This window comes from Triturus cristatus, chromosome 4_1 (genome assembly GCF_964204655.1).
Source record: "Triturus cristatus chromosome 4_1, aTriCri1.1, whole genome shotgun sequence".
Lineage (NCBI taxonomy): Eukaryota > Metazoa > Chordata > Amphibia > Caudata > Salamandridae > Triturus > Triturus cristatus.
Window position 1 is genome coordinate 321,778,712 of NC_140585.1, and position 26,043 is coordinate 321,804,754.

The following is a 26,043-nucleotide window of genomic DNA, read 5'->3' on the forward strand; positions in this document are numbered from 1 at the left end:
TGCAGCATTTTCAACAAATGAAATGTATGATGACTCTTCTGATTTCAGTGAAATGTACTGTTATCAATACTATGGTCATCACATTTTGCATTAAACGAGTGCACCACATAATCTTTTTGCATACCACCAATGGGAACATTGCCCAACAACACCGAAAGGCAGTTCACAAACGTTTGCACAAAAGTTTGATTATTTTTTGGGATTTAATACATCAGATCCACGCTCATATTATTATTCTGCTTGTACCTTCATTGGCCAAGAAAAGTATGCTCACTAACATAAAACAGATATACTCTGCATCCTTTATTGCCCAAATGTCTGAACAGAATTTGTCTTATGGAAAGACACTATAGACATTAAATCAGTCTGGGGGACTAAAGAATGGCAGGTTCAGGAAACCAAGGCTCTATTTAGAGCATGCCTCATACCACAACAAATGGTTTTCCTGAACAACACTGTGCAACAGACTTTCTGTCATGGGTTAGCCAAGATTAATTACTTGAACACACCTCGAATTCCCTCGCGTTCACTCTTCGAGGATTGACAAAATTACACAGAAAATAGGGAGGGTTCACTAGAAGATGACATTATGCAAGGCATTTCATACAATTCAACAGACCCCAGTTGTAAGGGATGATTAGTTTGGCCTATCGACACAAATAGGTGTCAGTCAAGATTCAGGGGTACCACCAAAGGGTTTAGTATCCATAGACCTGACTTACGCTATGTACAACGAGAACATCCAGGGGTGGTGACATCATACAGTGTTGGGAAGTTATGCCTAGATTGGCAAAGAACCTCAACACTGTCCCAGGTGAGACCACACTTGTCACTACTGTCAGATGACATCTATCTCAGGGATTTTTACAAGGTCCCCGAAAGCCGTGTCCGAAACACTTCTTATGTGCCACATATAATGACATTTGGAAAATCTCTCAATAGGAAGCTGCAGAGAGGTTGTGTGAAATTGAGGCCTTGACTGTGGTTGACAACGGCATGACTACACAAACATCCAGGATTTATTCACTGGCCAACATTGTATCTTTTGCAGTAGATATAATGGAACAGGATTGGCCCATCTTACAACACAGACAATCACAGTTACGTTCAATTATGTCACTAACATGGACGCTACAATCCCTGCGCTCTGCCCATGTGCCCTGGCGATATATAAACAGTACGTCTCTGTTCTCTGCATATAATTTGACTGAAAAGCAACCAACAATGGCACAAAGGAATGTGAAACATACAATGCTGCGCATTGAAAACTTAGACGAATTACCTTTCACCATGGCAGAGTCACCGTCCACAAAATGGTTAATTCATGGCCATATAACACTGCCAGTAACAACTTTGAAGTTTCAATATTGCCTACAACAGCACCAGGTAGACAGATATGAATTAATGGGTAGGGAATTCATCCATGAATCCTGGGAATTACCGTATAGATTTAGATGCAGGAACGGAGACACTGAAGTGTTTCTCAGCGGTACAGACTGCAAGATCTCTCATTTGCCAGGACATTATGCTTCACGGGCCTGTAATGGTTCAGTAGCAAACTTATCCTGTCATTTGAAATGTTCCCCAGCTGCCGTGATTAATTCAGTGTTCAGGCTGCTCTTGAATGGGAGTTACTTAATGCTAAAGGCTCATGGTTGTTGCGGGATGCTTCCAGGCATCGCATTTCTTGTCACTCTAAGTTCCTGGGTTACTTGTATGCAAGTATTATTTCCACCGACCCACATAGTCAGGGAGGCACCGTTATTGCCTTTGTTGATTGTTTTCTTTATACGCTTGATACTCTGAGCCAAATGAAAGCAGTGCTTTTACAGAAAGATGTGCCCTTAACCTCAGCCCAAGAGACTTTTGATCTCCAGTTTGCAAGGTCCTCCGCTGAGATACATGCACTAGTACGAACAAATTGTCCTTTCCATTTCAAAGAAATGGTACAACATATCTTTATTATGTCTGATACGAAGGGTATAGTACACCTATTTAAGACCATAGGTCTGTACTGTTAAGCACCTTTCAGACAGTCTTCGGAGTGAGCCAGCTCTCATACACTCCATCTTCTGAAGCATTTTTGGAGGGCTTCCGCTAATCCTGCTACTGATAGCGGAAATCCTGATTTACATTTTTCTGCTACACACTGGACGTCCCAGTCACCAAGGAAATGGAAAAAACACTCTTGGAGGGACGTTACTATGATCGCATGGTACTCCATCTTTGGCACACCTCGGCTTTGGGAGCTAAGTGAGTCTTGGTTCCTATCCTTTCGACCAGTCTGGATTGACTGTGTTCTGCCTGTTCTCCGCTGTCTATTCTGCAGACACTTCCATTAGTTGCACCACGGGACGTGGATGCATTGCTGGACCCGTTAACGGCCCACGTACTGCAGTGTCCCCAGCATTCTTAGAGCCACCGCGGGAAGCTTCAGCTCCTGTTGGATTCAATACTGGCTCTACCACAGGCACACAGGCTTTGGATACTACAAACACTGCCCCAGCATCGGCTGTGAGAACTGAGGAAGATCATCTTTGCTCAATTGACCTGATCTGTGAGGTTTTACAGAGACTGTCATCTGCGAAGGCAAGCAGCAGTGATGTTGCACCTCCAACACAGGACACATAAACAGTTGGCTCTCCTTGTCCTGGGAAGAATTCTGCCTTTTTCCAAAACAACGGAAATATGAATTTTACACAAAATGTTTTTCCTTTTCTACACTATTACTTAGATACATGGCTTTCAGATATACTCAGTGGCTCAGACAATATATAAGAACACATTTTAAAGGATTATTAGAGTTTATTTTTTTGAGATTTTTATGAATTTTTAAACCTTTTTAAATGCCTTTTAACAATGTTTAAATGCTTGATTAGAAGGGCATTCCCTTTTTTGGTATGTCGTCCAGTTGGATGAGGAGTGGGTGTTATGTTTCATAGGGTACCCCAATATAGGCCTGAGTATTCTCCTAACCTTTCACCTACATTTCCCATACCATTACACTACACAATGGATTTTAGTATTGACCTTTTACCTAGTTAAGCAGTGCATAAAATGTTGTGTGGTTTTCCCCGAAAACAACTGCATTAATTATGCATGAAGATTCTCAGAATCACAGCAGGATTACCATTCTCTGTATAAAAAGGATGGTCCCTTCCGTCATCCACGACCGACATGACACAGCAAGGTAAAATCCCCTGAGGGTACCTTTTGGGTATATATAAACCACATCTTTGCCCTGACAAGTAGAGGTGTAAGACTTCCATGTTGACACTCTTACGTGAGACGCTGAGGTTCCTGTATGCAGACACTCCAGCTCGCAGTGATCTGACATCTCTCGCGGGGTGTCCATCTCAAGACCAAGATGGGGTCCCACAGTCTCTCACTTCAGGTAATAGGGTTGGCTTCAGCCTAGGGGGATTCTTGGCTCTATACCTACATACATGCTAGATTTAGATACATCTAGTTACGGTTGCATCATAGGAGTGCACATTATTTTTGTCAGGTATTGATATGCTTGCATGTATCCATTGTTTTAGCACTTTGGTAGAAATCTAACCTCTATTTACTCTGTTGGTGCTTAATATCACTTACATCTGTTTCTGTCTTATGGTTGTTTCAGCACACCTATTTTACACTAGAATGACACTGGTTCAATAAATGATTATTGAAAACGTCCCCACTGTTTATTCTGTGTATCTCTCTGAGATGAAGTGAACACGATTGACTGAGCGAAAAGTACTGCACTGTTTCCACGAACCCTGATGGGACAGGGTTGTCATGTTCGATAGTTGGCAAGAACTATTCTCTCCTTGGCGAGAAGAGTTTATAGTGGCACTGTGAGCTAGCTGGTATACAGGTGAGCGTACACGGTGGGGATATCTGGAATCAGTCTGGACACTAATCCCACAGTCTATCTTGTCTAAACGCGCAGATCCTATATAGGTTTATAGGGACTACACGACACAACCAATCGTATGCCAAAAAGACCCTTTGCTGAGTGGTTTACAAGAGGAGGCGGGCCTCCTACCACCTCTCAGGAATCCATCCCCCAGGTCCTGGAAATTACCTAATAGGTGAAGGGGGCCATTATGGCCCCCTACCCTGGCCAATATCTGCCCCGGGTTGAGGGGCCACTCAGCCCCACTCCCCTTTAATTTAGAATTAAAAAAAAAATACGGAAGGCCTGCCGCTGGAGATGGGGTCCCTGCGGCCATTATTGGCCTCAGGAGGGAGGCCACGCGGCCCCCCTCTCAAAAAATATTTTTAAAAACCAAGGCTGGACAGGTCCCGGGGATGGGGTCCCCTTGGCCAGAAGTGGCCATGGGGAGGGGGGCCATGGGGGTCCCTCCCAGGAGAAATACTTTTTTTTTAAACGAGGCCAGGCCCTGGGGGATGGGGTCCCTGGGGCAAATAGTGGCTCAGGGAAGGGGGGGCCCCTTGGCCCCTTCCCTTTTTTTCATAAAATAAAACATAAAAAAATGCTCAGGCCCTGGGTAATGGCGTCCCCAGGGCCCAAAAATAATTATGGGAAGGGGGGCACACACAGACCCCTTCCAAAAAAGCAAAAGCTGGCAATCCCTGGAGGCCCCGCCTCCTCCATGCACCGCTGTGAAAACGCGCCTCCTGGTGCATTCTGAATTGGGGGATTAAGTCCCCTTGACTCCTGAGGATCCCTGGGGGCCAACTAGCCCACCAGGTACCTCCAGTAAGCACCACCCAGCTGGATTGTAGGGAGGTGGTCTAAGGCCATGCCCCTTTTTACACCGCTCTGCAAACACGCCTCTTGGCGCACTGCTGGTGGGGCGATAAAGTCCTCTTGTTTCCTTAGGACCTCAGAACCTCTCAGCAATCTCACTGTGCGGGGCTTACTGGAGGTAAGAGGTAGACTAGTTGGCCCCTAAAGACCCCCAGCAGCGAAGGGGACTTCAATCCCCATCCAAGAGCATGCCAGGGAGTGTGTTTGCAGAGTAGTGGGCAAAGAGGGCATGGCCTGTTATGAGAACTTAACAATCCTGCTGTGTGGTACTTACTGGAGGTAATAGGAGGGGTAGTTGGCCCCCAAGGATGCCCCAGGGGGCCAACTACCCCTCTTCTTACCTCTAGCAAGTCCCACACAGTAGGATTGCTGAGACGTCTTCGGAGGCACACCCCCTTTCTTCACCACTTTGCAAACGCACCTCCAGGCAGACTATGGGATGCGGGATGAAGTCCACTTTACTCCTAAGGGACTTTGGGGGCCAAGAAGCCCTCCTGGTACCTCCTGTAAGTTCTATGTAGTGGAATTCCTGAGCGTGGGTCGGAGGCCCAGCCCTTTTTCTCCACCACTCTGCAAACGCGACTACTAGTGAAAGAAGCATTTGCAATGTAATAGGTTTTGCATTTGCGAGAGTTAGAGCTATTGGCATTGTAAATGTAAAAGTTTTTTACTAATGTATGCTGGTGTAGAGTGGATGTATGTTGTGTGTAGTGGAATTATGTGGTATGTTGTGCAGTGAAATTATGTGGATAGAAAGTAAGTGGTGTTTAGTGTATAGGAATTATGTAGAGTGGGAATATTTGTTATGAAGAGTAATTATGTGGTATTGTAGTCTGTGTTTTGGAGTGGTAACCTCAGGTTTAGTCTTCCTCGTTTCCATAGAAGCTAAAGTATAAACTCAATGAGACACAAAAAAAGAAGGAACCACTGAGGAGCACTTCTGGACCTAGTCGAAGGTATGAGCAGGGCACTGAAATGATGTGACTGTTCGGCTGCGCCAATTGTCACATAATTAAGCATCCTCCGCATTTGCCAAATATTCCATCATCTGCTGCCTAATCTGCAGATTTGAACAAAAAAGCCTTGTTTCTAGCTCAAACGGCTCAAATGTTCCCAAAAACGCAGCTTCACGTGTTACAGCGTGGTGGAAGGCCCTTTGGAAAGCTGGATTGGTCACGTGTTACTTATTGCTAAATGTGGGTGTTAAATTGGTACTTATGGTGCACAAAACTCTCTTCTTTCTGTGCCTCTCTTGCCTCTTTCTGCATTTCTTTTGCATCTTTCTGCACCTTTCTTCCTCTTTCTGCACCTCACTGTCTTCTATCTGCACTTCACTTGCCTCTTTCTGCACTTCTCTTGCCCCTTTCTGCACCCCATGTGCCTCATTTTGCACCTCTCTTGGTTCTTTATGCGCCCCTTTTACCTGCTTCTGCACCTCTCTTGCCTCTTTCTGTATCTCTCTTGCCTCTTTCTACGCTTCTCTTGCTCTTTGTGCACCCTTCACACCACTTTCAGTACCTCTGTTGGTTCTTTCTGCACTGCTCTTGCTTCTTTCTACACCTCTCTTCCCTCTTTCTGCACCACTCTTGCCTCTTTCTGTTCCTCAGTTGCTTCTTTCTGCACTTCTTTTCCTTCTTTCTGCACCCCTCGTGCCTCCTTCTGCACCTCAGTTGCTTCTTTCTGCACTTCTCTTAGTTCTTTCTGCACTGCTCTTGCCTCTTTCAGCATCCCTCTTGCATCTTTGAGCACCACTTTTACTTCTTTCTGCACTTCTCTGTCCTCTTTATGCACCCCTCTTGCCTCTTTCTGTACCTCTTTTGCTTCTTTCTGCACTTCTATTGCCTCTTTCTTTACCTCTCTTGCTGCTTCCTGCACCTCACTTGCTTCTTTCAGCACCTCTGTTGCTTTCGTCTGCAGATCTCTTGCCTCTTTCTGCACCACACTTGCATTTTTCAGCACGTCTGTTGCTTTTTTTCTGCAGATCTCTTGCCCCTTTCTGCACCCCTCTTTTCTCTTTCTGCACCTACCTTGCCTTTTTCTGCACCCCTGTCCCCTGCTTCTGCACCTTTCCTGCCTGTTTATGCACAACTCTTGCCTCTTTCTGTACCTCTGTTGCCTCTTTCTGCACTTCTCTTGTTCTTTTTGCACCCTTCGTGCCTCTTTCAGCACCTCTGTTGGTTCTTCCTGCACTGCTCTTGCTTTTTTCAGCACCTCACTTACCTCTTTTTGCATTTCTCTTGCTTCTTTCTATACCTCTGTTGCTTCTTTCAGCAATTCTCATGCCTCTTTCTGTACTTCTCTTCTTTCTTTCTGCACCCCTCCGGCCTCTTTCTGTACCGATCTTGCTTCTTTGTGCACCCCTCCTACCTTGTTCTGCACCCCTCTTGCCTCTTTTTACACCTCTGTTGGTTCTTTTGTGCTGAAAGTTAGTCCTCTCGTGTAAATTTTAAGTGTAAATCTGTCTTAGATGTTTTATTTTAAACATTGTACTGCAGCTATTGTACTGCTAACTCTCACTCACTCTTAGCTCCTGACCGCTTTTCACCGCTCTGCTTACTCCCCGTTCCACCACAGGCTTTCCCGTTTGTTGTGGAGGGAGATCGCAGTACAGTTTGGTTGGGCTAGAGGTGGGGAGGTGGGGAATTGCGTGCGCTCGGTCACCTAACCTAACAGAGGCTTTAACTTCCGTGGTTCTCGCTCGCACAGTGGACGCGCGCTGGAAGTTAGTCCTCTCGTGTAAATTTTAAGTGTAAATCTGTCTTAGATGTTTTATTCTAAACATTGTACTGCTGCTATTGTACTGCTACCTTTCACTCACCCTTAGCTCCTGGCCGCTTTTCACCGCTCCGCTTACTCCCCGTTCCACCACGGGCTTTCCCATTTGTTGTGGAGGGAGATCGCGGTACAGTTTGGTTGGGCTAGAGGTGGGGAGGCGGGGAATTGCGTGCGCTCGGTCACCTGACTTAGCGGAGGCTTTAACTTCCATGCATCACGCTCCACGCAGCGGACGTGCGCCGCGGGGGTGCTGGTGGCGCTCCAAAGGCACGCCAAAGGCAACCCGTCTCTGCCCATCCACGGCCGACCGGGGCCTGGGGCCATGACCCCTGCCCTGCTGTCTTCTTCAAGGTTACTATACTCTACTACACAACTCCTTGCCTTATGCCCGATCAGTAGTGCTGATTGTATTCAATTGGCTGTTGACAATGCAGCTACTCATACCTGCTCGGGTGTTAATTGTTCTTTTGTTCTGTCCCAGTCTTACCTGTCTTTGGATAACGAACGTAGATCCATTATGATGTTAGATGTTTCCCCCCCTTCTAAGTTTCATTTTTTTTGTTTAAATTGCCATTCACTTCCTCAGCACAAAAGATATATTTTTGATCTCCTGGATGAGTTACCGTATGCTTTCTTTCTCACCGAGACCTGGCTTCATGAAAGTTCTGGGCCCAATATTGCTATTGCCCTTCCATCTAATTATGCCATTGTTCGAATGGATAGAGCCATTGGGAAAGGTGGGGGGATTGCTATCATTTTTAAACAACATTTTCAGTGCAAATTGGACCCTGTAAACCTTCCAAATTGCGAAGCTGCGTCCTTTAAACTTACACTTACCCCTAAATGTACTTTCTCGGCCTTATTGGTTTACCGCCCTCCAGGCCCTTCTACCTCGTGGTCAGCCACTTTGCCTGGTTTGTTATCCCCTTTACTTTTGAGTTCCACAAATTTTTTGTTAATTGGTGATGTGAATTTACATTTGGAGGACGTTTCAAATCCTATATGTACTAATTTTATTGCAGATCTTTTAGCCATGAATATTAATCTTTGCAACTCTGGCCCCACACATAAGGCTGGACACTTTCTAGATCCTATCTTTTCTAGCCTTTCCTCCATTGAATGTGAACCAGCAACACCTATTCCTTGGTCGGATCATTTTTTATTGAAGTTTATAATTTCTGTTCCTGTAAGTCTGACATCTGTATTTCCTTTGTCCATGTTTTTTAAAAGGGACTGTAAAAAAATTGACATAACTATCTTGAACAATTTGCTTAACGATAATACTCCCATCGTCGATTCTCAGGTCAATGTATTTGCTAAAAATATTCAAATTTGGCTGTCCCATGCTGTTGAAGAATGCCTTCCTCTGACTAAGAAAAAATTGATTCACCATCGCCCTCCAGCTCCATGGTACAATGATACCCTTAAAGCTGAAAAATCTAAATGCAAAGCACTAGAAAGGAAATGGCGAAGAAACTACGCCCCTGACTTGAAAGCAGTCTATAAAAAATCCCAAAAAATGTATCATGATTTATGTAAATCCACGAGAGCTGCGTACATTATTAAAACTGTCACTACTTCTACGAACTGTCCCAAGACACTTTTTAGTTTAGTAAAAAATCTTGCTTGTTCTGAAACCATAGCTAAGCCATTGCCATTAGATAAGAACCAGTGTGAGGATCTTGCTCTCTTTTTTCATGTAAAATAGATAAAATTCACTCTGAAATAATTAATTCCTCTCTATTTTGTCCTTCTCAACAACAATCGACCACCATGACCTGCATGGTGTCGTCTTCAATTTCTGCTAGCATTTCTATGGAACATCTCAATGATCCTTCCTTGTTAGCTTCCTGGCCTCTTTTGGATCTGGCCTCTCTCGGCCCTATTGTTGATACAATAAAATCTGGCTCCCCCAACGATTCCTTACCCATTTCCATTATAAAACAACTTGATCCCCTTCATCTTCAGGTTATTCTGAAAGCCCTTAATTCTTCTCTGCAAAAGTCCACTGTTCCGTCTGCCTGGAAACATTCAATGGTTGTCCCGTTGCTAAAGAAGCCTACTGCAGACCCTAAAGTTCTTGCTAACTTTCGACCCATTTCCCTTCTGCCTATTTTTTCTAAGATTTTGGAAAGACATATTCACTTATACCTTTCCAAGTTTGTTGAAACAAACAAAATACTTAATTCCTCACAATCTGGTTTTAGAGCAGGCTTCTTGACTGAGACCACTCTCTTAGGGGTCACGGAAAGATTACGGCTTCACCTGGATGCAGGAGATACAGTCGCGCTCATATTATTGGATTTGAGTGCGGCGTTTGACACTATCTCCCACCCTATATTAATAAATACACTGAAATCTTTTGGCATCTGCGGTTCAGCCCTGGATTGGTTGATTTATTTCCTAGCTGACCGCACTTTTCAGTTTTTTTCTGCTTCTGACAGCTCTAATGTTTTTACATCACCTCTTGGAGTTCCTCAGGGCTCCATTTTGAGTCCTTTGCTTTTCAATCTTTATGTCAGGCCGCTAGCAGACATTGCTGACAGTATTGGGCTGACCCTTTTTACATATGCTGATGATTCCCAGATTATCTTCTCGCTTTCCAATTCTGACCCTTGCTCCTCTTCTGGCCTCCAGTTGGGCTTACGACAAATTGCAATTTGGATGAGCCAAAATTATTTGAAACTCAATGCCAATAAAACCGAGGTCCTTATTTTAGGTAAAAAGAAAGATCTCTGGGGCTCCTCTCATTGGCCGGGCGAAATGGGTGCTCTTCCACGGCCAGTTGATCATGTCCGCAACCTGGGTTTTTATATTGACGACTCTTTGACAATGCGCCATCAAGCAGTTAAGGTCGCTGCTACATGTTTTACTAGTTTAAAATGGCTGTACAAAATCCTCTGTATGTTTCCCAATACTACCCAGAAAACCGTAGTCCATGCTCTTATTACATCACGGCTGGACTACGGGAATGTTCTTTTTCTGGGTGCAAACAAACCTGTGTCCCATAGATTGCAACTTGTACAAAACTCCGCTGCAAGACTCTTCTGTAGGGTCCCCAGATGTTCTTCTATCTCTGGACATCTTCGGGATCTACACTGGCTTAGAATTGAAAAGCGGGTTGAATTTAAAGCATTGAGCTTTATGTTTAAAATCAAATGGGGTTTAGCACCTGATTATTTACATACCCTCGTCTGCCCCTATGTTCCTACCCATCATCTTCGCTCTGCTTCACTTGAAAAATTCCTAGTTCCTAGATTTAAACTGTCCAGAATGGGTGGAAGATCTTTTTCGGTTCTAGACCCCATTCTATGGAACTCCATTCCTCTTGCTATACGCAAGGAAACTTTGTACTCCTAGTTTTGTCGCTCACTAAGAACCTGGCTATTTAACCATGTCCTTCAAAATCCAGCACTGTCCAGGCGCCGGGAAACCCTTTTTGGGTAGCTGTTGCGCCTTATAAATTTAATAAATAAATAAATACATTTCTGCACTGCTCTTGCTTCTTTCTGTACCTCACTTGTCTCGTTCTGCACTTCTCTTGCTTCTTTCTACACCTCTGTTGCTTCTTTCAGCAATTCTCTTGCCTCTTTCTGCACTTCTCTTGCTTGTTTCTGCACCTCTTTTTCAAATGGCTGTATCCCTCTTGCCTCTTTCTGTACTCTCTTCCTTATTTCTCCACCTCTTTTGCTTCTTTCTGTACTTCTCTTGCTTCTTTCTGTACTTCTATTCCTTCCCTCTGCACCCCTCCGGCCTCTTTCTGTACCTCTCTTGCCTCTTTGTGCACCCCTCCTACCTTTTTCTGTACCCCTCTTGCCTCTTTTTGCACCTCTGTTGGTTCTTTCTGCACTGCTCTTGCTTCTTTCTATATCTCACGTGTCTCTTTCTGCACTTCCCTTGCTTCTTTCTACACTTTTGTTGCTTCTTTCAGCAATTCTCTTGTCTCTTTCTACACTTAGCTTCCTACTTTTTGCACCCTCTTGCCTCTTTTTGCATCTCTGTTTGTTCATTCTGCACTGCTCTTGCGTCTTTCTGTACCTCACTTGCCTCTTTCTGCACTTCTCTTGCTTCATTCTACACCTCTGTTGCTTCTTTCAGCAATTCTCTTACCTCTTCCTGTACTTCATTTGCTTGTTTCTGTACCTCTTTTGCAAATTTCTGTATCCCTCTTGCCTCTTTCTGCACCCTCTTCCCTATTTCTCCTCCTCTTTTGCTTCTTTCTGTACTTCTCTTGCTTCTTTCTGCACTGCTCTTGCTTCTTTCTGCAACTTTCTTGCCTTTTTTCTACACCTCTCTTGCCTCTTTCGGCACCTCTGTTGCTTCTTTCTGCACTTCTCTTGCCTGTTTCTGCACCTCTGACTTAGAGGTAGTTTTAACCCCCCTGCCCTATAAAGTACTAGGGCCTTACAGGGGAGGTCATAACAATCACAGGGGTATCCCAACCCATAGTGTACCCTAGTGTATGTAGGGGTTTTCACTGTATTCTAAGTGTCTTTCAAGATAGCACAGGCTCCGGGCCTGGTTAGTCAGAGTCAGTTACCACCAGTACCAGTCAGCAAACAGTTGGGGGCACAGGATGACTTTGCAACAAGGCCTCTTTCTGTAACTCTGTTGGTTCTTTCTGCATAACTTGCTTCTTTCTGCACCTTTCTTCGTCTTTCTGGACTTCTGTTTCCTCTTTCTGCATTTTGCTTACTTCTTTCTGCACGTTTCTTCCTCTTTCTGCACATGTCCTACCTCTGTAGGAATAGTAAGAAAGTAGCATTTAAAAAACCTTAGAAATTCACATAAAAAAACATATGTTTCAGGGACGTTATAGTTAGAAATGATCATTTAAAAAACCTTTCAAATTCACTGAAAAAACCATAGGTTTCAGGGATGTTATAGTTAGAAATTATCATTTTAAAAACCTTTTAAATTCACTGAAAAAAACACAGGTTTCAGGGACATTATAGTTAGTTGGACATTTTACTCGTACAAAACCAGAGAAATTAGTCCGTTATAGTGAGTTAAGCTAACTATAACTCGCGCCCCTGCAATGCACTGCTGATGATGTCACATATTACATCATTCATAACATGGTCAGTGACATCACTGATTACATCACTGATGACATCTCAAATGATATCACTGATGACATCATCCACATGATAATCTGATGTACCTCCTCACACTCTAATATAACCTTTGATACACCCACTCTAAAATACAGACTAACATTCTCAAAATCATAAACACACCAATACCAGTAACTACATACCCACTCACTGATTCCTAGCTCTACACACACATCCACTCAGTTACCCATACAGTCACTCATACATGCAGTCAATACAATACAATACAAATAAACTTTATTTGGTTTCACGTCGAAGAACCATACAAGTTTGCAAAGGTTACATGTACATAAAAACAATGATACATTAAAACATGATTTAAAAAAATAAGACCCATACACAGTTGATAAGTAAAACCCAATACCCAGCTTCCCAGAGTATTCAGAACCTAAAGTACAGTGTGCCCGGAGAACATGACTTCATGTTGTGTAAACATCCATACAGGCCCTGGATTTCACGGTAGCTTTTAAAAACCCCACTATATAATTAATGCAATCCTCTTTCAACAATTGAAGGTACTTAAGGGCAGGACGGGCCTGATTAAAATTCATTCTTTATAAAATGGGAACCAGAAAATACCTTCGAGGGGTTTCATAAAACTTACATAAAAACATAAAATGCAGCAAACCCTGTGGAGACTGTCCGTCGCAGCCACAGGGAGCTAGCACTTGACCTCTACTGTAGTCCTTGGGCCTGGCTAACAGGAGGTGAAAAAGGTTCATCCGAAATCTAGTTAATAAACACCTCTCGTGTGTTGCTAGAAACCCCATAAGATAAAGTTCTGTTGTCGGAATTGTTTTGTGCATTAAAAACATACGAACACTTGGTTTCATCATCTCCCGCTCCTCCCTGTCCAATTTCCTTGAGGTTAAGAAGGCCACCCTAATTAATTCCACGTCCTTTTTGGCAATGGATTTGGGCTCACAGAATAAATCAATGCGCCCTACCCCTTCATGGCTATTTTTAATGTAGATTAGCCAGGGAATTCGGGATGTATTATCGAGGGACATACACTCTCTTAAAATTGCATGGTTAAGATTTAACTCTTTATTCATCCAGCACCTCAACCAAAACACCAGGGGGCGCAGCGCGAGGACATCACTTAGATAGGGGACCCCCAGTTCCTCATGGACCGCTAAATTATATGTTCCGCACGGAACACACAACAGGTGCTTCAAAAAATAATTCTCAGCCACCTGGAGGGAATCCACAGCCATGTGTCCCCAGATTTCGCTTCCATAGCTAGCTGTGGCCATGCTTTTGGTTTGGTAAACCTTCAGCATGGCTCCAATTGGTTTATTCCCTATTTTTGAGGCGAAATTAAAAATTGCCGCATTCACCCGGGCCAGGACCCCCTTTTTCCTCAAGATTAATGGACCCATTTTAAGTTATCATCAAAAATGACCCCTAAATAGGAGAAAACATTAGTGCGGGGGATTTTAGCATGGCCAACACTAAATTGGAAACTTTTTTGGATTGTTGCCCCACTTGCATCTTGTAAGATTTTGAATCATTTATTGCCAAATCCCGGTCCATCATAAATTTGGAGAATGCCTTTAATAAGGATTGCAAACCTATTGCAGTCCTAGATATAAGGACGGCATCATCCGCATAAAGCAGGAAGGGGACGCCACGCCACCCTACACACAGGTAGTCAATCCCAGTGGCTCTTAATGCAGTATCCAAATCATTTATGTAAAGATTAAACAGGAATGGAGCCAGGATTAACCCTGGGCGTAGTTCACGTAGTAGTGCTACGCGTAGCTACGCAAAGTGCACTTCGCACTACACGAGATACGCTTAGCACTAAGCGAACTGTGTTGTGCGCTGTTCACGATGATTGCACAGTGCCGGATGCTTGTCCGCACTGTGCAATCATTGAAAACTGCATCTTGCACAGTGCGAGCTGTCGTTTTCTGCTGCTCGAGTAGATTTTTACTCGAGCGGCAGCTTTCTCAACACGGACTTGTAGTTTCTCATCGCAAGCGGTCGCTTGCATAAGTGACCACTCACAATGAGAAACCTGACCTCCCCCTGTTGAGAATCTTGCCGGGAGGTTTATTTTCCACACTCGCGATCGGCAACTTGATGTTGCTGATCGCGAATGAGGAAAAAGTCTTGCTGGGATGTCATTTTGCTCGCTCGCGGTCGCCAACTTGACATTGAAGACCGCGAGCGAGCAAAAAATGCCAACTATGAGACGCTATGCTTTTTTGCACTGTGCTACGTGCAATTCGTGTAACGCAAAATAGCACAAACTACGCAAACTAAGCGAGTGTAGCGTAGTTGTCCGCCCAGGGTTAGCCAGGATGCACCCCTGCCGTACTCCCCTCTTTGTCTCCAGGTCCCTAGTGACCCAAAGGTCCTGAGAAAACCTGACGTTAGCCTTGATTGACTTACGCAAATCCTCTAGAAAATTAACAATACTGTTATCCACCCCCATTGCCCTCATGCACTGCCACAATTTAACTCTATTAACACAATCATATGCAAATCAGTCTTGACCCTGTGCCCAATGGGAACAGTCCAGCCCAAACTGCCAGGCCAGGTCCTCCCTGGACTGGAAACAAGCATCCTGGGATCGGTTTCGGGGTGTCACCCCTCTTCAGCCAGGATAGCTTGATTCCAGTGGCATGGAGAGCACGGGACCCACGTTTGGGCATACCCGTCCCACTCGGGGTGACAAATGCAAAAACAACAGTTGATGGACAGAATGCAGAACAATGTCATACATTCACCCCAGTAAAGAGATCTGGGCCTAAATTCATCGTTTTTTTGCTCACCATGCCATTCCAGTTTGAACCCACCCATATGCAAATCAGTCTTGACCCTGTGCCTCATGGGAACAGTCCAGCCCGAACTGCCAAGCCAGGTCCTCCCTGGACTGGAAACAAGCATCCTAGGACCAGTTTCAGGGTTTCACCGCTCTTCAGTCGGGATAGCTTGATTAAAGTGGCATGGAGAGCACAGGACCCACGTCTGGCCATACCCATCCCACTCGGGGTGACAAATGCAAAAACAACAGTTGATGGACAGAATGCAGAACAATGTCATACATTCACCCCAGTACAGAGATCTGGGCCTAAATCCATCGTTTTTTTGCTCACCATGCCATTCCAGTTTGGACCCAGCCATATGCAAATCAGTCTTGACCCTGTGCCCAATGGGAACAGTCCAGCCCGAACTGCCAGGCCAGGTCCTCCCTGGACTGGAAACAAGCCTCCTAGGACCGGTTTCGGGGTTTCACCCCTCTTCAGCCAGCATAGCTTGATTCCAGGGGCATGGTATCTCTTTGTTCGCTCTAAGTTGGCAGGGTATGCCCAGACGTGGGTCCCTTGCTCACTTTGCCACTGGATTAAAGATAGCCTGGCTGAGAAGGGTTATGAACCTGAAACCGTTCCCAGGATGCTTGATTCCGGTCCAGGGAAGACATGGCTTGGCAGTTCTGGCTGGACTGTTCCCATGAGGCACAGGGTTAGACTGATTTGCATATGGCCATGTCTGAACTGGGGAGTGAAGTGAGCTAAAGAATGATGATGGATTAAACCCAGATCAGTTGACTGGGGGTGAGTGTTTGATTTGCTCAAACGCTCGATCCATCATCCCCTTTGGTATCGCTTTGTTCGCCCTAAGTTGGCAGGGTATGCCCAGACGTGGGTCCCTTGCTCACTTTGCCACTGGATTCAAGATAGCCTGGCTGATGAGGGTTATGAACCCGAAACCAGTCCCAGGATGCTTGATTCCGGTCCAGGGAAGACATGGCTTGACAGTTCGGGCTGGACTGTTCCCATGAGGCACAAGATCAGACTGATTTGCATATGGCCATGTCTGAACTGGGGTGGTGGAGTGAGCTAAATAATGATGATGGATTAAACCCAGATCAGTTGACTGGGGGTGAGTGTTTGATTTGCTCAAACGCTCCATCCATCATCCCCTTTGGTATCGCTTTGTTCGCCCTAAGTTGGTAGGGTATGCACAGATGTGGGTCCCTTGCTCACTTTGCCACTGGATTCAAGATAGCCTGGCTGATGAGGGTTATGAACCCGAAACTGGTCCCAGGATGCTTAATTCCAGTCCAGGGAAGACATGGCTTGGCAGTTCCGGCTGGACTGTTCCTATGAGGCACAGGGTCAGACTGATTTGCATATGGCCATGTCTGAACTGGGGTGGTGGAGTGAGCTAAAGAATGATGATGGATTAAACCCAGATCAGTTGACTGGGGGTGAGTGTTTGATTTGCTCAAACGCTCCATCCATCATCCCCTTTGGTATCATACAGTAATACATGCAGTCACTCATCAATACAGCACTATCATATGCACTCATACACCTATACAGACACTCACACACTGCCACACATCCAGTCAGTCATGCAAAGAATCAATCACACTCACATTTACTATCCTATACAGTCATACACACACCACCTCACTTATTCATACAGATACTAACACATACTTACTCTCTTATACAATCACTGATACAAGCACACACTCATCCATACAGTTGCTCTCACAATTACTCACTCTCACATACAGTTATTTATATACTCCAACAATCACATATACTGCCTTTCACATATGTAGTTGCTCATACATGTACCACTGAAACATCCATGCACTCACCAACACACCCATACATACACTCACTCACCCATACAGCCCTTCACAGATGCATTCTTGAACCCATACACCCAGTGAATCACCCACTCACACATCTATGCACAGAGTCACCCCCCGCCCACTCACACAGACACTCAGGCACCCATACAAATACTCAGACAACTAATCAATAACCCATACAGACACACATTAAGCTACTTACCAACCCATGCAACTGCTTACACACCAACTGACAGACTGATACCGACATTAACACAGTTTAGTCACTAACCCATGCATTCAGTAAGACATGTTCTATCACTCTATTATACAGTCATGCACCTACTAATTCATCCATTCAGACACTTATCCCCCCACTTTTTCTTCAAAACACCTTGGTGTGTATATATATATATATATTCACTGAAAAAACCATAGGTTTCACACATGTTATAGTTAGCGGAAATTTTACTGATAAAAAACCAGTGAAATTGCCCCGTTATAGTTAGTGCTGGCAACTATAACTCACGCGACCGCAATCCTCTGCTGATGCTAATACTGTATTTAGACACTTATTTGCCCATGTCTTCTTCCATACATTTTTAGCTATACATATATTACAAATATTTTTTTTTCATAAAGACACATATGTCATCAGCAGAAGATTGCGGTCGCGTGAGTTATAGTTGCCAGCACTATCTATAACGGGGCAATTTCACTGGTTTTTTATCAGTAAAATTTCCGCTAACTATAACATGTGTGAAACCTATGGTTTTTTCAGTGAATTTGCAAGGTTTTTTAAATGCTAATTCCTAACTATAACGTGTGTGAAACCTATGGTTTTTTCAGTGAATTTGTACGGTTTTTTAAATGCTAAGTTACTTTACGCCATTCGAGGCGTGCGCGCCCACTTAACGCAGTTCGTTCCGTGCACGGTTTTTATCAACTTTAATAAGCCCTGTACATTTGGTGGCCTTCGGCCACCAAAAGCACAGGGGGTGGGGTCAATGTGGATAGTGTTTTTTTTATTTCGATTTTATAATTTCATGTTGCCAAAATTTAGTTTTTTTTACCTATTAATAAGCCCTGTACATTTGGTGGCCTACGGCCACCAAAAGCAATGGGGGTGGGGTAAGTGTGGATAGTGTTTTTTTTTTTTTTTTTTACCGTACGCTTACGGTAAGCGTACGGTAAGCGTACTCGGCGAAATTGCCGAAAAAAAAATAAAACCATTTTTGCTCTTGGGGGATGTTTGGGGACTCCCTCAACATGACTATGTGGGAGGGAGTTGTCATAACAGCCCAGTAACATGTTTTTGGCCATCATGTTTGATAAACAACACTCAGTGCGAGAGACAAAATGGCGGACGCCGCTTCCTGGTTTCGGCCGATTCGAATGTTTACTAAGATCTAAGAGCCAATCAGAATCGCGCTCGCGCACGCCACCGTACGCTTACGGTAAGCGTACGGTAAGCGTACCGTAAGCGGGCTCAGATATATATATTGATTTAAAGGCTATTTTCTCAGAATCTACTGAACAGATTTACACCAAACCTACAAAAGGTACTTCCTTGACCTAGGGACTACCTCTCTGCCAAATTTCTAGTAATTCTGTTCAGCCGTTCGGGCTGTAGCTCGTTCTAAAGGTCCTATGGAAAAATGCATGGGAAAAACGCGTTTTGGGACCCCCCTTTTATCTCAGCCCCCGCTTGACGAATCCCCCCGAGACTTTCAGGGTAGGAGCGGAGCGTAGCGCCCCACCTATTTTGAGAAATTCGCGAGGATTCATCGACCGGCGCCAAAGTTATTCAAAATAGAATGTTGAGGTTTTCCTATGGAAAAGGGGTCCTAACTATAACTACCTACTGGCGACCGCCAGTAGGTAATATATATATATATATATATATATTCACTTAAAAAACCATAGGTTTCACACATGTTATAGTTAGCTGGGCATTTTCCTCGTAAAAAACCAATGAAATTCCCCTGTTATAGTTAGTGCAGGCAACTATAACTCACGCGACCGTAATCCGCTGATAATGACGTCAGATATTACATCACTGTATTTACACATTTATATAGCCATGTCTTCTTCCTTTTTTTTTTAGCTATACATATATATATTTTTTTTTTTCAGAAAGACACATATATCATCAGTGATGTAATATCTGACGTCATTATCAGCGGATTACAGTCGCGTGAGTTATAGTTGCCTGCACTAACTATAACAGGGGAATTTCATTGGTTTTTTACGAGGAAAATGCCCAGCTAACTATAACATGTGTGAAACCTATGGTTTTTTCAGTGAATTTGTACGTTTTTTTAAATGCTAAGTTACTTTACGCCGTTCGTGCCGTGCACACACGGTGGGCACGCTGTGCGTTTCGTGCACCGCGCGCCCACTTCATGCAGTTAGTGCCGTGCACGCACGGTGCACTTTGCGCACTGTGCATGCACGGTGGGCACGCGGTGCGCTACGCACACCGCGCTCCCACATTACGCATTATAGGCCATGTACGCACGGTGCGCTTCGTGCACCGTCCGCACACGGAGAACACATGATGCGCATTGTTTTTAAGGGTTTTGGCATAAATTGGTGTGATCAGATTTGCCATGCACCCAGGCAGCGCTACGCACAGCTTGCTCACACGGGGTGCCTGATATTGCTAATTTTTTTGCACGAACTATGTGGATATTTTTTTAATTTCAATAGGGCGCGCACCCTACGCGCACTCTGCGTTTTTAAAAAAAAAATTAAAATGTTTTAATTACTCTTTGGGGACCGCATGGGACCTGTTGACCCCTGCTAGGGGGTCAGGAACTGTCCAGCCTGCCCCCTTTACATGTTTTTCTCCTTTCTGTTTCACCCCCCTCTCAATGCGAGAGACAAAATGGCGGCCGACACTTCCTGGTTTCGACCGATTCGAATGCTTACTAAGATGTAACAACCAATCAGAAGTGCGCTCGCGGACTGCCGAGTGCGCGCACCCAGCGCGCACGCTGCGCGCATATAGATATATATATTGATTTAAATGCTATTTTCTCAGAAAATACTAAACAGATTTACACCAAACCTGCAAAAGGCACCAAACGGACCTTATGGCTACCTCTCTGCCAAATTTCACGTAATTCTGTTCAGCCGTTCGGGCTGTAGCTGCGACCAAAGTCCCTATGGAAAAATGCATGGGGAAAACGTGTTTTTGGACCCCCCCTTTTTCTCGGCCCCCGCTTGACGAATCACCCCAAGACTTTCAGGGTAGGAGCGGAGCGGAGCGGAGCGCCCCCTTAGTTTTGAAAATTTCGCGAAGATTCGTCAAACGGCGCCAAAGTTATTCAAAATAGAATTTTCAGATTTCCTATAGAAACACGGTCCTAACTATAACTATCTACTGGCGACCGCCAGTAGATTATATATATATATATATATATATATATATATATATATATATATATATATATATATATATATATATATATATATATATGTATATATATATATATATATAGATAGATAGATAGATAGATAGATAGATAGATAGATAGATAGATAGATAGATAGATAGATAGATAGATAGATAGATAGATATAGATATGTATGGATTTAGATATATATGTATAAAACATATTTAGACTTTATAGAAACACACAGTCCCTGGATGATGTCATCAGTGATGTCATTTGAGATGTCATCAGTGATGTCATTTGAGATGTCATCAGTGATGTCACTGACCATGTCATGAATGATGTAATATGTGACGTCATCAGCAGTGCATAACAGGGGCGCGAGTTATAATTAGCTTAACCCCTTGTGTGCTCATGACGGAACCACGGCGTCATGAGCCACGGGCGGCGTGTGCTCATGACGGCGTAGTTCTGTCATGCTGCGGCCGTTGGCGGCCGCTCCACCCACGCGGCACTAATTCCCCGCCTGTGCGGGCAAAATAGAGAGTGGACGGAGTCGTGACGGAACCACGCCGTCATGAGCACAGCTCGCCCGTGACTCATGACGGCATGGTTCCGTCATGAGCATGGCGGCGCCGCGCTCACCCCTCACCCCCCAGCGCTGCGGCGGAATTCGCACCGCAGCGAAGGGGTTAACTATAAAGGCCGAATTTCTCTGGTTTTGTATCAGTGAAATGTCCAACTAACTATAACATCCCTGAATCCTGTGGTTTTATCAGTGATTTTCTAAGGTTTTTTAAAAGCTACTTTCTAACTATAACGTCCCTGAAACCTATGGTTTTTTTCAGTGAATATATATATATCTATATATGTGAATGTATGCAGCATAGCAAAATGCTTATAAATATGGTTGAATTTTGTTTATCTAACAACATATTCATATTTCAAAATTCTCTTTATCAACAACAATGAGGTGTAGCCATGGGGGCCAGCTTCTCCCCCAGTTATGCCTGTTTACACATGGGTTGGTGGGAGGAGCAGGTCCTACGTAAAGAACATGCAACATACGTTACAAACAATAATAAACTTTGGTTGAGGTTTATAGATGACCTTTTTTTAATCTGGCAAGGCACAGAGTTAGAAGCGAAGAAATTCATAGAAGCACATAACACCAATAAGCTCAACCTACAATTTACGGCCTCCTTGAGCTCAGAGCCTGTCAATTTCCTCGATGTACAGGTATACATTAGAGATGGCAAGCTGGTGACGAAGCTGCATTGAAAATCAACTGCTGGCAACTCAGTGTTGCATGCTAAGAGCTTTCATCCCCAACATTTAATTCAAAACATTCTATATGGGTAGATTCTCCGGCTCAAGCGTATTTGCAGTCACGATGATGAGTTGAGGGTAGCCCAATTAGCCAGTAAAAACAGGTTTGTAGCAAGGGATTACTCCATGAAATGTATTAATACTGCTATTAAGAAGAGCAATGCAGTCAGGAGAGAAACCCTCTTAAGTAAACCCCCAGAGGTGAAGGAAAGTAAGGTAGACGAAACTGAAACCTTCAGGTTGATCCCGGGACACACATGACAGGAAAAAGTCATTAAAAATATCATGAGGAAAAATTGACCTTTGATCCTAGGCGACCCTGTCATTGGCCACCTATTACCTAATAGAGCAGCTATAACCTACAGTAGGGCACCTTCTATGAAGGACACATTGGTCCAGAATGATCCTGACAGCCAGTCTAAGTGCACGTGGCTACCCCAAAGAAAAGGATTCCACAGATGCAAGGTGTGCAAGGCCTGCCAATTTGGTGTGAACAAAACATCTTACAAGACACCTCTTAGTGACTAGGAACGGCTGATCAATAAAGCCCTGACATGTAAATCAGACTACGGAGTCTATGTGCTGGAGTGCCCTTGCGGCCTGCATTATGTGGGCAGTACTATACTGCAGGGGCACAAGAAGGTACTCCAACACATCAGGGCTATTAAGAACCAGGACCCAACTCACCCAGTGGCCCGGCATTTTGGCGAAGCACATAAGGCAGACCCAAAAGATTTGAAATACTTTCTGATTGATGCCATTCCACTCAATAAAAGAGGAGGGGACAGGGAGGAAGCCCTTAGATGATTAGAGACGCACTACATTCTTGATCTTGAATCTAAATATCTAGGTGGCCTGAATGCTACGGAGGAACTATACACATGTTTATAAACAAAAACCTGGAGTAGTCACTATAGAATTAGAAGGGAGCAACACATCAACAATCACCCACTAGGAAGCCAAAAGGAATAAACTGAAACCGCTAAGAACCCCCTTTAAATTTTAAATTCTTGCACAGCTTTAGATAGGTTTTAGCATTTATATACTTGAGGTTAATTTTGCACTTAGCACTTTCAGTGATCAGTTTTGCACTAGCACTTGTTCTCTAAGTCGTTTACAACTTGGATGTTTACATTAGGAGTACTGTATTTGCAACCAGCACTTTAAATCACTTTAAATCACCTAATGCCAATGACAAGTATATAATGTTACATTTCGGTATTTACATTAATGTCAGCCAGCAATAGCAATAGAATCTTAAAAACTGTAAAAAGGTTTTCTATTGCTTTTAACATCCAATAGTACTGAGTTTTTACGGTTTTAAGGATTGATGGTTTTATGGATTACCCGCTAATGTGTTATTTTGGTATTTATAACTAGATTTATGTGTAAACCAGGAACCTGGATTCTGGTAAACCAGGAATCTGTTGTTTATGTCTATGACAACTTTATAAAAGGAAAGCACATGTCACTTTAAGAATAAGAATAAGAATAAGAATAAAATAAAAAAATGCTATAAAAGTACACCTCTTACTGTGATGCGTGTCATGTGAACAAGACCCTCCGGGGTCAAAACGCGTCATGGCTGCTGTTGGGAAGAGCAAATAAAAATTCTAAATCTGCACCAAACTGTGGTCCGTGCTCCTGTATATATAAAACGCTACCAGTTCCACCAGATAATCGTACCCGTCAAGGATGACAGCACTCATGGGGTGAGTGCCCAAAAGTTTATTCACAAACTTGGAATCGGGGCAAGTTTGTGAATAAACGTTTGGGAACTCACCCTGCGAGTGCTGTCATCCTTGACGGGTACGATTACCCGGTGGAACTGGTAGCGTTATAAATAGGCGGAAACACCCCCGCCCGACAGGCACCCGTTTATGAGTGCAGCAGGCTGGTGTACACGGAGCTGTAATATATATATATATATATATATATATATATATATATATTCACTGAAAAAACCATAGGTTTCAGGGGTGTTATAGTTAGCTGGACTTTTCACTTGTACAAAACCATTGAAATTCCCCCGTTATAGTTAGTTCAGCTAACTATAACTCGTGCGCCCGCAATGCACTGCTGATGACGTCACATATTACATCACTCATGACATGGTCAGTGACATCACTCATGACATCACTGATGACATCTCAAATGACATCAGTGATGACATCATCCAGTAAATGTGTGTTTTTCTGAAAATTAAATATGTTTTATATATGTATATCTCAAGGTCGATGGAAGAATAAATGGGTATATAAGTGTCTAAATGGATGATTTGTTTTTGAAAAGATGATTGTGTAACTGACTGATTAAGTGTATCATAGTGAATACATGGCTTAGTGAGTAATGTTTAAATATGTAAATATCTGTATCAGTCTCTCACTTTGTGTATAAGTGGCTGCATGGGTTGGTGAGTAGCTACATGGGTGTCTATATAGGTTATTAGTTGGTTTTTTGAGTATCAGTCTGAGTGTCTGCATGGTTCGGTGGGGGGTATTACGTAGTGCATAGTTGCATGAATGAGTGACTCACTGTTTGTATGTGTTGAAGACAGCATGTGTGCAGGACTGTATGGGTGGATGAGTGTGTGTATGGGTGTGTTAGTGAGTGAATGACTGTCTCAATAGTGTCTTTATGAGTAACTACATATGTTTTAAACTAGTATATGTGACTATTGGTGTATATAAGTGAGTATATGTGAGAGTGAGAGATTGAAAGGGTTCCTGTATGAATAAGTATGTGTTTCTATAAGTGATTGTTTAAAAGACTAAGTATGTGTAAGTTTCCGTAGAAGTAAGTGTGGTGGTGTGTGTATAACTGTATATGCAAGTAAATGTATGTTTGATTCTTTATTAGCATGAGTGACTATGTGTGTGAGTAACTCTATGGATGAGTGGCATTTTGTAACAGGATGTATAGGTGTATGAGTACATATGATGAGTGAGTACATGTATGAGTGACTGTATAGGACTGTTGGTGAATGAGTGGATGTGTATGTGGATCTTAGAATTACTGAAGAGGTTGTTGTAACTGGTATTGGTATGTCCATTGTGTTGAAAATTGTAGTCTCTATTTTTGAATGTGTGTATCAAAGGTTATATTAGGGTGAGAGGAGGTCTGCCACTCTATCACAAGGATGATGTCATCTGTGATGTCATCAGTGATGTCATTTGAGATGTCATCAGTGATGTCATGAGTGATGTCACTGACCATGTCATGAGTGATGTAATATGTGACGTCATCAGCAGTGCATTGCGGGCGCGCGAGTTTTAGTTAGCTGAACTAACTATAACGGGGGAATTTCAATGGTTTTGTACAAGTGAAAAGTCCAGCTAACTATAACACCCCTGAAACCTATGGTTTTTTCAGTGAATTTCTGAGGTTTTTTAAATGCTAATTCCTAACTATAACGTGCCTGAAACCTAAAGTTTTTTCTGTGAATTTCAAAGGTTTTTTAAATGCTAATTTCTAACTATGCCTACAGAGATAGGACATGTGAAGAAAGAAGAACACATGCACAGAAACTAAAAAAAAGAAGTGCAGAAAGAAGCAATAGAAGTCCTCAAAGACGAAGAAAAGTGCAGGAAGAAGGATAACGTGCAGAAAGAACAAAAAGAAGAGCAGAAAGAAGCCTTGTTGCAAAATCATCCTGTACCCTCAACTTTTTCAGACGGATACTGGTGGTAACTGAGTCTGACTAACCAGTCCTAGAGCCAGTGCTATGTTAAAAGACACTTAGAATACAGTGAAAACACCTACATACACTCGGGAACATTATGCGTTGGGGTCCCTCTGTGATTAGCATGACCTCCTCTGTAAGCCCCTAGTATATAATAGGGCAGGGGGATTAAAACTACCTCTTAAAACAGGCCACAGGGCGTTTTTGCACACGTTAACTCAGGCCCCGTCCCCTCCCTTCACCACTGTGTAAACACGCCCTGTGTCCGTTTTTAGTTGGGAGATTAAGTTCATTTGAATCCTGAGGGTCCCTAGGGTCCAACTAGCCCACTAGGTACCTCCAGTAAGTGCCACAGAGATGCGTTGCAGAGAGGTGTA